The sequence below is a fragment of the Ursus maritimus genome, unplaced genomic scaffold, assembly GCF_017311325.1.
Source record: "Ursus maritimus isolate PB19 unplaced genomic scaffold, ASM1731132v1 scaffold_13, whole genome shotgun sequence".
NCBI lineage: Eukaryota > Metazoa > Chordata > Mammalia > Carnivora > Ursidae > Ursus > Ursus maritimus.
The window spans coordinates 440,537-452,660 of record NW_024423675.1 but is presented as its reverse complement, the minus strand read 5'-3'; positions in this window follow the sequence as shown (position 1 = coordinate 452,660).

Here is a 12,124-nt window from a genome sequence, read left to right as displayed (position 1 = left end):
GCCCAACTCACCAATTAAAAAAAAAAAGCCCATTTCACCACCCCCAACTCTGCCCACAATTGTAAAAATGGGCAGCATAACACAATATAGACACCCACAGCTGCCAGACTCAACACAATAAAAACCGTGGCCTGATCCATTCCAAAGTCTCAATCTCTGAGCATTGCTTTTCTTCCCAAATTCCACTTCTTACTTATTTCTCAAGATTCTCAGCCCATGTACCAGATATTGGATCAGGGATGGGTCACCTAAGGACACCTCAATTCCCCATCTCCCTACAAAGGTTGAGCCTGTCCCTGAAATTTAGACGGCTTGGAGGATCAGAGCAGAATGTGTACACAGTTGTGTTTCACTTAAGGTTGTCTTTCTCTTTCTTGTTCATCAGCCTTTTAAGTTTTTATTTCATTTTGGACACATCACAGTAAGAAAGGGAAACGGAAGGACTGAGACAGTTGGGCACACTCAGATCTTCCCCTCAAACTTTCTAATCAGAAAAGTCAATTCTCTTGCCCTGAGTAGGACAGAGTAAAGAACATTAGGGAAATATCTTTCTTCATGGAAACCAGAAGTTGTTAATAAGTGCTGCTTCAACTTTGATCAAGAATTAAGATAGCATGCAACCTTAACTATTTAGTGATTTTTCTCTGGGTACAAAGGAAGCAAAGAATTGGTTTCATATAAGATTTTGACATCCTAAGAACAACGAATCAGAGAGAGGTTTGGTTTTAGGTAACATATTTAGGTTGTGAGATCTATGTGATGCAAAATTAAATACAGGTCAATGATTATATTACCATAATCATCAGTGGATCAGCGATCCTCAAGGGTGACTTAACAATAGCAATATTATTTGAAATTTGGGATGCTGTGAAATAAATAGTAATTAATGATTATTTTCATTGTTATGATTTATAACATTTGATATATTATAAATTTAATGATTGCAATAATGTGATATAACAAGAATTTAAAGATGATGATTCCTATATTTAATTTGGATATTATTTTATATTAAGTCAATAAAAACCTAGATTGGAGTAGATGGGGTCTGCATTTATGAAAGAGTGTATGATGGAAAATTACTGCCAAAGAATTTAAATAGGATTGTGATTCCAAGGAAAATTTCTTCACAGAAGGGCTTTTGTAGGTTACCAAATCTCCTGAGAACTACAAAATATTACTTGACATAGAACTCTGGCCAAGGGGCGCCTGGGTGGCTCAGTCGTTAAGAGTCTGGCTTCAGCTCAGGGCGTGATCCCGGCGTTCTGGGATCGAGCCCCACATCAGGCTCCTCTGCTGGGAGCCTGCTTCTTCCTCTCCCACTCCCCCTGCTTGTGTTCCCTCTCTCGCTGGCTGTCTCTATCTCTGTCAAATAAATAAATAAATAATCTTTAAAAAAAAAAGAACTCTGGCCAAAAGAACACCCACTGATAATCTTAAGAGATTCTATCAAAACTGAGATGACCAAACAGTAACATCAACACAGATCTTCAAGGAAGCCACTCTTGAGTTCTGCATAAATGGAACCCCACACAGGCATTCCGTCAAAATCACAAGTGTCTCTCATTCCTTTACTAGGTCTTGTCCCTCGGGTAGTGTCTCTCATTCCTTTACTAGGTCTTGTCCCTCGGGTAAGGTCTCTAACCAGTGGTGACTCTGGTAACCGAACCATGTACTCTCACAACTGAGCCATGTACCTGCGATGCAACTTTGTGACAATACTATCAAAAATGGGAATTTCAGGTCATACTGCAAAAATGTTCAATTGCTTAATTTGACAGTGTCTTCTCAACAGGCAGCTGCCACTAATTTTTGAGCTTCTGGAAGAGGAAGGAAGAAACACTTCTTAGGTGGTGTCACGTTTTCTCAAGTGGAGGCTTTCTTACTAAAATAAAATAAAAATATTCTTGTAACTAAGAAGCCTTGAGAAGTTAAAATGTATGTCAGCCACAAGAAAGGGGTGTTATGTACAACAGGGGCCTGAGGACGCAGGTTTGCAATAAGTTCTGTAGCTATGTGCTGCCCTGGTTTAAGTGTAGGTTGGAGTTAACCCAATGTAGTTTTTCCAACAAAAAGTAACTTTTCCCAAACCCTGTGTACCCTTGCCTGTTCCTTTTTTATTTAATTGTACAGATCCCTAATAAGAATTCACTCTGAAGGGTAAAGGAAGAAAACTTAAACATTCCTTTTGGTAATAACTTAAAAGTATATATATAATGGTATTTTCTCAACTTAAGCTCTATGAAGTTATATAATATTCTTTCTTCATCGAAATCCCAATGCCTTGCAATGCATCCTTTTCTACAGGTAACAAGTCCATCCAGGCAAATAGTTACCTTTCTTCAAATAAGAACAAAAATAAGAACTTAAAACTTTGAGGAGCTTGGGAAATTGATGAAAATGGAAACTATGTGTAGGGAGAAAATGTTATCTTTTGATCACAGCCTTCCTTTCTATTCATTTAATATAGCCCGAATTTGCATATCAGAACACACTCCTTGTCCAGCATAGAAGTAGCTAGTCTGTTTAAAAATGACGTCAGATTGAGACAGGTATATTATAAAACAAGGGGAAAAAGAAAAGAAGAAGAAACACTGCTTCACTGCTTTCCTTACTCTAGAATATCACTCACCCATCCATCTTCTATTTTTAAACAAATCAAGCATCTGCTTTATTGGGTCTGCACCAGCGGTAAGTTGACAACTAATGATTTTCAGGCAGTCTTCAGTCTTCAAGGCTCACCGTGGAGTAACGGTACTGGTCTGCCTATCTCCTCCCTTGCCCTCTCCTACCTCTGGGAGTGAGTCTGTCCTGTCCTCCTTCCGCCACTGCAAGAGACCCCAGCTTTGGCTGACAGGCTCTCAGGGGAACATATAGCCGAGAGGCTCTAGGGTTCATGGGGAGCTCAGGCTTAATGTCCAAGTGATCTCCAGTCCACCAGGTCTCTCAGAGTAGCTACAAAATGAATTAAATAGACTTTGGAGGCCTTGTCTGGAAGGCTATCTACTAGTGATAGCTTCGAGTGCCAATAACACCTAGAACAGAGCCTTTTTCATGTAATACAGGCAATCATTTGCACCTACATTAGTGTGGGAGCTTACTTCTGTGGAAGAGGCCTGTAAATGAACCAGATGAATCAAGTAAAAAATGTGCATCAGAGTTGCTACATATTAATATTAAAATGTAATAGAGTAAGCTACAAATGAGCAAGAATACTGTGGAATGCCCACTCCCCATCTACCAGCAGATATCTGATGCTAAGCTGGGTACAATAATAGCTTGAATGCTAGATATCTGCATTGACATTTCTCCCTTTTTTTTCTTAAAAATATTTTTTAGTCTATTTTTACTATCCTGTTCCTCACCAATAGGCCTTCAATGATCCTGAAAGAAATGCAATCTCCCTCTAGTGCATAGACATTAAGCAACTCTGGGTCTAACAAAGTATGATGCCAATCTGAATTTTATAAATTATTTATCATCAATAAAAAAGAGATTAGGTCCTCAGGAAATGCATACCTGCATCCCCCAATCCCGTTATACAGAAGTTATTTTGTGTGAGCCTGGATCAAACATGTAAAGGCGATGTTTAAGGTATCACATTGCTTTTCCCATGGAGCTCCTTAACTTCCCCAGCACAACTCTTCGCCTTTTTGAGGTTAACCTAGAATGCAACACAAATCATACAGGTTGCTGGGAGACAAATTCTGGCCTCCCAACACAGGGAGCCTCATGAATTTTTTCACCACTTTTTGTTATGATTTTGGAGCCCCAGAAATTCCAGTCTCTGTTTCCAATCATGTCAATACTTTCATAAATCTTATCAAAATTATGTTTACCTGTATGTACCTGATGCTGCTGACTGCTGCCACCCCCTTCTTGAATTCCTTCTGTTTTGGTGTTCTGAGGTACTGGAGTGGCCAGACCAGCTCCTTGTTCTCAGTTCCCCAGACTTAAGCAAAGTAAGTGACAATTAATGCAGCATGACTCTAGGTTCACCAGCAAATCGCCCTGTGAGCCACCTTCTTAGATCCCTCTTCCTAGATTCATTGTCTTGGCTTAGCCAAGCCTCTAGAGGAGTTCTTTGTTTAGACTTAAAAAATATATAGCAGCACAGATGTGAAATCCATGAAACATGCACCAAGAAGCAAAGGCTTGATATCAGTAACATAAGACTCTCCCCCATTATTATTTCATCCTTCCTCTAAATACACATAAACCTCCTGTGAGCATCAGTACGTGCTGCTTTCCCTCCTCCTCCACTGTGAGATGGTCCTTCCTCTTCAGTCTCTGCCCGACTCAAGGGAAACAAATACTCTGTTTTGAAGGGATTCTAACCCCTCATCTATGATCCACTTTCATATTCTATAAGTTTCTTTCTCCAAAATCGAAAGACTATGTAGATGAGTGAGACTATCTTAATAAAAGTGCATAACGTAACAAGCATTGTATTGTGTTAAATCAACATCTTGAGCCATCAAACAGCATGTATGTTTCAGTGCTTTTCCTTAATAAACCAATCCCTGCCTCCCTTTTTGACAAAGGCATGGGTAGGCATTTGCTCAAAGGAAAGTGTATTTCATTCAATAATATTATTATTTTATGTCAATAATAGGACAGGAGATTCAATCCCTGGGGACAAAGAGTGAGGGAGAGAGAATGAGGCAGGGAAGGACACGAAGCGATACAAGCTGAGGGTCAATCATGATGGCCAGGGCTTCGAAATGAGTTGTGAAAAGACAAGGCATTTCTACTCAGCCATGCAAGATGAACCCGCACAAGCTATGCAAAGAAGTGGTCACTTGGAACAGTTTGTCCATGAGAGGAAAGAAACAGAAGTATTCCCTTCAATTCTCACAGAGATTTCCCCCGCTCACTCTCTAGATGCATGTACTTACAAGCTATAGGGCATTCCTCCTGGGATCTGCTATTTATATGCCTGGATTTCTCCTGTCAAATATCTCCCATGGTCACAATTTTCACCACGAGGAATTAACTCCCTGCTGCTTACATTGCACCATCCAGCCCTTTCCTTTTGGCCTCTTCTCACAAAGTTAGACCCCACTCTCTGAAGTATGCTACACTGTTAAATATGAGCTTGGAGGTAGCCAGATCAGTAGCTACAAAACAGGTGTCAAAGAATTTGTCTGTTTATGCCAGTAAAGATGTTCCATCTAGAGGAGCAACTGTATTTCAAGCCATCCGCTAATTAAGCTTGGACCAATTCATTGCTAGCCCTCCATCTTATGCACAGGTCAAACAAGTGGGTTGAAGGAAGATGTGATGAGAGTCACCAGCCCTCCACTCTAGCCTCCCACATCTTCGCAACTTTGGTTGGGAGGGAGTGGAGAGGGAAATTTAGGAACTTCTACAAGCTGATGACAAATTATTTATTGTATATCTAGGAACTAGAGAAATTACAAGATCGTTTGATGGACCCATTAAGTCTACTTCAGGATGCTTCCCATTCTACAGATGAGAACACTGAGTGAAATAACTTGCCTAAGTCCCAACATCTAGTGGCAGTCAGGACAAGAGTGCCCATGGTAGTGTCTCCAAGGACAGTGTTATTAAAAACCACCCCAAAGTGATTTCTGTAATGTAAAATAGCCATTCCTTCAGAGTGTGTTGTGTTTCTGACTGCGTCAACGTCTTTGTTCTGTTCCTGAGAAATAAATTCTCTTCACAGCTGTGGCTCATAGAAACAAGAATAGTTGAACAGAATATCCCTCTCATTTATTATGTAATTGAAAAACAACTCAACAATGTCACAAAATCATCTGTGATTCATTTAGACCACATCACTTTAGCACTTGTGAAGCTAATGCTTTCTTCTTTGTCATGTCTTCGCTTGAACACATAGTCATTCTAGTCATCACAGAGGCAAGTGAATGTGATCTGCCTTCTACTATATTCTTGGTGCAACTAATATATCATCAGATCTCAGAAGTTTTGAGTCTGATGGCACATGTTGAAACTTTTTTTTTAAGATTTTATTTATTTATTCAACAGAGATAGAGACAGCCAGCGAGAGAGGGAACACAAGTAGGGGGAGTGGGAGAGGAAGAAGCAGGCTCCCAGCGGAGGAGCCTGATGTGGGGCTCGATCCCATAACGCCGGGATCACGCCCTGAGCCGAAGGCAGACGCTTAACCACTGTGCCACCCAGGCGCCCCCACATGTTGAAACTTAATTAAACCTGTTTCTAGAGATTAATGCCATTTTAGGCTTGTGAAAATGTATGTTTTAGGCATTTGCAGAGGATTTTTCTTTTCTGTTATGGGCCTAAATTGCCTTTATAACTTCAATCAAATATTATTTATTATTTGCCCATAGATTTCTGGATCCACATCAAGTTTTCTTTCATAGAAAGCCATACTATCAAAATGGATGATAGGCTGAAAAGGTAAGAGCCACAACCACCAAGGTTCACGTCTGGAGCAAAGGGCAGCTCCTGAGGCATCATCACAGGAGATGTCGAGATGACACAGTCTCATGCTTCACACCTGGAGCTGCCTAGCTCTCAACCAAGCCCCGGGGCCATGGGCCCTGCCTGACCCCGGTAAGTCTCTTTGTGGACCTAGGAGTTGGAGAAGTTAGCATAGTCTTTATTTAAGCCATACTCACCTGCTTCTTGTATCCCAGGAATAATGAGTTCATGAACGTGTCAGAGAGATGAGAACAAATTGGTTATTTTCTATTTATTTTTTGTTATCTTAGTTGCCCCCAAAATAGCTTTACTTACTTTATGATCTTTTATGGATCTTTAAGTGCTTCATGTACACAAAAGATAGCAGTAGAAATATGAAGTGAAAGAAAGATCAGAGAGCCAAGATAAGTACTTACACACAATTCTGATCAGGCACAACCTTCAGGGCAAAGAGAAACATCGATCTCCACGGTCTTGAGATTAACAATTTGAACCTTCAGCACTTTTATTTATGTTTTATGCAATTTCCCTCTTGTTACTCTCTTTACAATCCTCCTGCTCATGTAAAAAGTTCCAAGAGCTGTTCTAGGCCCATGCTTCTCAAACTTTAAAGTGCATATAACTGATCTTGGGATCCTGTTAGAAAGTAGAATCTGATTTAGTAATCCCCAGTGGGACCTGAGAGGCTGCCCAAGCTACACCAGGAAGATCCTGATGCTGCTGGTCCACAGACTTCAGACTGCTCTTTGAACAATGAGAGAGAGGACAAGCTCCTGGAAAGAGGGAAAATGCTTTACCCACTGCTGTATCCACTTTCCTGCTCACCTCCCCACCCTAAGTCCCAATACCAAGAAATAGCTCAGTTAGTATTTGTAATCTCATAAGCCAAAGACAGACATTGCTCACCATCCTCTTCTACCATGACCATTCTTCGTGACCATACCTGCTTATTGGGTCTGTCCAGCTGGCTTGTCAAGTCTCACCAATTCTGCTGCCTGAATCTCTCTCACATGTCCCCCCAGTTTCCTGGCTGGCCTTCCTACCTATAGCCTCTCTATACTGATCCATACTCTCCATTTCTGCCAGGATGATAATCTGGAAACAGGATTCTCATTGCCTCGAAGAAAAAAAATCTAACCACCACCCCACCCCCCCCCCCGCCATAGCATACAAGCCCCTTTCACCTTCTGACTGATGTTCAAACTTCCTGGCTAATAACATACCACTTCCTCACACAAACCTCAGCCTCCTGCCAAAGAGACCATAGCTCCCAGAAGGGACTATATTCTTTTACCCTCAAGCCTTGTACATGCTTTATTTTCTCTCTGGAAGGTTCTTCTCATCCCCATCCCTTCTTTTTATGTGGAACATTTCTGTCAAAACTCAGCTCGAATGTCATCTGCTCTTTGAGGCTTTTCTGAGTCCCTTTCTGTTCTCAGGCATGTTGTCTATTCTCTCCTGTATGTCTATGCCAAACCCTTTATGTCCTCTGAGTGCACATAATGTTTCATTAGATTCCTTTAACCTGGCTGTCTATCCACACTAAACTGGGATTCCTTGAGATAGAAACTGTGCCTTATACATCTTCTCCCCACTAATGTATAGAAGAGTGCCTGATATGTGGCAGCTGTTCAATAAATTTTTGCTGCTTGAATAAATGGGGAGTAAAACAACTTTAGAAGCACATACTGATGACTTGCACAGCTAGGTGCTGGTAGCATAGAGAAACCAGCTTCCCTACCACTGCTCCCTATGAGATTTCCTTTCATGACACTTCACTTAGCCTCCAGTATGGGAGGACCTCCAGTAATAGGGAGCAGAAGAAATACAAAGAAGAATTAACTGATGAGACCCAAAAAGCCCTAGTCTTTGCCTGAATATTTGGGTTTCACTTGGGAATATCAGGGAGGAACAGTTTTAAAGATGTCATACCAGAATTTTTTCAGGAGATGAAATCTAATAATAAACACATGTTAAAAACTAAAAGGTAAAGATTTTTCTTTGTTCTTTTTTTTTTTTTTTTTTTTTTTTTTGGTTAGGCACGATGTCTGAATATTCACATGGGATGTGGGAGGCATTTCACAGGACTTACTTATGACTAATGAGTATGTTCTCCTCTAGGAAAGGCATGCATGTGGAGTGGGTTCAGGCTCCTCCAAAATCCTCATTTATCAGTTGGATATCAACTCCCACTTTCCTGATGGAGCCTCCCCCTATCTTTGTGCTCAACAGACCCGACTGTGTACCCAGTACATAAACACAGCACATTCCCCTCTGGATCTGCTATGCATTCCTGNAGGAGGGGCCTCTACGCTCAGTGTCTGGTGGGATTTATTTTCCTGTAGTGAATGTGCCTAGTGAAAGTTTGCCTTGACTAGTCCTTGCGCTTGTCTGGGTGTTCCCCACTTGCCCCCCACTTTCCATAACCCAAACAAAAAACACATTTTCTACAAGAGCATCAAAGTACAATTTCTTTTCAGTTCTATTCAATTGCATTTTTTTCTTTATACCAATCAAGTGATTAAGGAATGGGACATGACTTAGGGATGCTCTTCCTAGTTTTCTCATGCTGCTGATGAAGAAACTGAAACTCAGAGAAAGGGAGGAACTGAGTGAGGTGACTCTAGATGATGACAGAGTTAGGACTACATTTCCTGAGTTTTGGGCCAGTTTGATCTCTAACATGGAGTACCTGACTGTTGATTGTACTTCTTATTAATCTTCATGGGCTTTGCAGTCAAAAGACCCAGACCTATCAATGTCCAGTTCTTCCTGATAAACTACGGAGCCCAGTATTGTCACCTATAAAGCAGGTAGAGCAATAATTACTACTCCTACAAGGTTATTGTGAGAAACAGATTCCTTACGAATAAGGAAGTATTCTGTAAAGACTGAGACATCATATAAAATGTGACATAATAGAAAAAATATATATTGGTCTCTGCCCCTCTAGTCCCTGGCACAGAGCTCCTAAACCCTTATAATTTCCCAAGGGATAAGAACATTAGGGTCCTCTCTTGTTCTAATATTTGTCTTTGACCTGATCTCTGACATAGGGCCCCTAAAACTCTCGTAAGTTCCTAAGTGATAAGAACACTTAGGAGCATCTTTTGTTCTAACAAGTGACTCTGGGCAGGCTTTTCGATGGCTCCTGGATGCAGGCTTGGACCCAGAAAGATGAAGTAATGATTACAAGTTTGGAATTTTCAGCCCCACCCCCACCATCCTCCAGAGAGTAAGGAGGGACTGGAAATGGAGCCAATGATCAATCATGCCTATACAATTAGCCTCCATAAAAATCTCAAAACTATGGGGCACAGAGAGCTTCCAGGTTGGTGAACACATCCACACTGTGAGGGTGACACACCCCAACTCCACAGGGACAGAAGCTCCCCTGCTCAGGACCCTCCCAAATCTCACCCTATGTATACACTCTGTGGCTTTTCATCTGTATCCTCTACCACAACCTTTAGTAAATGGGTAAAGTAAGTAAGTGTTTCTTTGAGTTCTGTGAGCCAGTCTAGCAAATTAATTGAACCCAGGTTGGAGGATGATGGAACCCTCATTCTTTAGCTGGTTGGTCAGAAGCACAGATGACAACCTGAGCTTGTGACTGGCATCTCAAGTGAGGACCAGGAGGCAGTCTTGTGGGACTGAGCCCTTAACTTGTGGGATCTGATGCTATCTCCAGGTAGAGAGTGTCCAAATTGAATTAAGTCGTAGGACACCAGCTGGTGTCACAGAGAATTTCTTGGCATCGGCAAAAGCCTCCTCACATTTGGTGACCAGAAATGTCAGAAGTGTTCTGTGTGACTAGTAAAGGAGACACAGAAGAAACACACAATAGGGAAGAATTACGTTTTTCCCTACATAGGAAGAAATGGTAGTTTCTTCCTTTACAAACATTAATTATTACTACTTCTTTCTAACAATGAGTTTGCCAATTTTTTTGCATATAGAATTTAATAGAATTTTGTGCCACCCAGAAAGTTAAGACAAACTGATTTTAGAAGTACTACAAAACTTAAAGGTACATATGTAAACTATACAAAATGAAGAAATTTCTTTGAGCTGTAAATTTGTCTTTAGTATTTCATTTTTGCAGCTGACCACGTCCCAACACACCTCTTAATCAGTCTTGAGTACACTGAATCTGTTTTGAGAATTAGCTAGGATGTTCCAATCACTGGGCCCTATCATTTTACCCTCAGCCACTCTTNNNNTTTGGGACAAGGGGAAGTGCCAAGCAGAGGTCTAAGACTGTATTAGACTAATGTCTCATGGGACTTCTCCAGCAGGTTTCCTTGAAGATCCAGCTATCCAACAGAAGTTTAAGGACTGCCTGGAAAAATGATAACTAACACTTGCACAGACTGAACTAACAAAGCTGTTACCTATGCAGTCTGCAGAGGCAGGGAACCTTTTCTTTCCATTTAAAAGTAGAGGCTCACTGATGTAAAGTGATTTTTTCAGGTACCCTACTGGCAAGTTCTGATACTAAATACAATGTGTTTCCTGCTTCAGCACGCTGTTATCTCTGTAAATTCCTAAGGTTAAAAGGAGTCTTTATATCTTCCAGAAGCAGTATCCAATGTGTGGGTACAAATAAGGGTGGAGAGAAGGCCTCCCACTCAAATTTCTGGAGTCCATATATTTGGTGAAAATTCTTACATGGTACGTATTTATGATATGTAGGCTGTTAGCATCAATGATGAAACACAACAGTAACATAAAAGATGTTAAGGACAGTTTGCCATAACAGTTGTTTTTACATGAATATACATCCCTTTCCCTGCTGGTGATGTGTTAGCATGAAGGAAGGAGGAAAGGTGTGCCTTGGTATTTCTATCAGTCTCCATGGGGACAGACTCAAAGGCAGAAGTTGATGGTGGGAAGCAAAAAATATTCTGTCTGTGAATGCCTATGAATCTCACTCTATTCACCAGATGTGGGCAGAGACAGCTATGGGGTTTAGACACATTTACTGATAATGCTTTTCAGCTGCTGCCCAGATGGGGCTCAGATTCATTCTCCAATAACGTCTTTGCTTCCCTCTCATTGCACCCATGTACCCCAGGGTTGGCACAGAAAAGCACTCATGATCTTTTATCATTTAGACATCTGGTGCAAAAAAGAATTTTTCCCTGGGCTACTTGAAAACTCACAAACATGATTTGGCTGACCTCAAGCATTTAGAGCTCAAGTGCATAAAAGTGCGAGAAATTGATAGGATGTCAGAAGTACCTTGGCTCACACACTGCACCTCACAGCCACCTGGTTCTTTCAGCTGCTGGCACTTGCCATTCCCTCTTCCAGGGCCCTTTCCTTTTGGGATACTCACAGAAACTACCCAAAGGCCAGAAAACAGTAGGAAGCCTCACTGGGGATCACACCCCCCTGAGGCCAGTTAGCAACTATATCAGCATGACCTTTACTGTCCCTCTACACACACATGTCTGGACCTCTCCTTGATAAGCATCCTCTAGTTTTTCTGACCCAAACACAAAATCACTCTGTCCATGCTCTCCCTGATCTTTTCAGACATGACCTGTTGCTGAAGATTTCTCTGCCCTATCTAGGAGCAGCAGGCTTGGCTCCATGAATTGTGGGGCCCGGTGCAAAATGAAAATGCAGGAACCCCTGTTCCAAAAGCAGGGGGAAAGTGTCATTTAAAGTATTCAAATACAGAATCTCT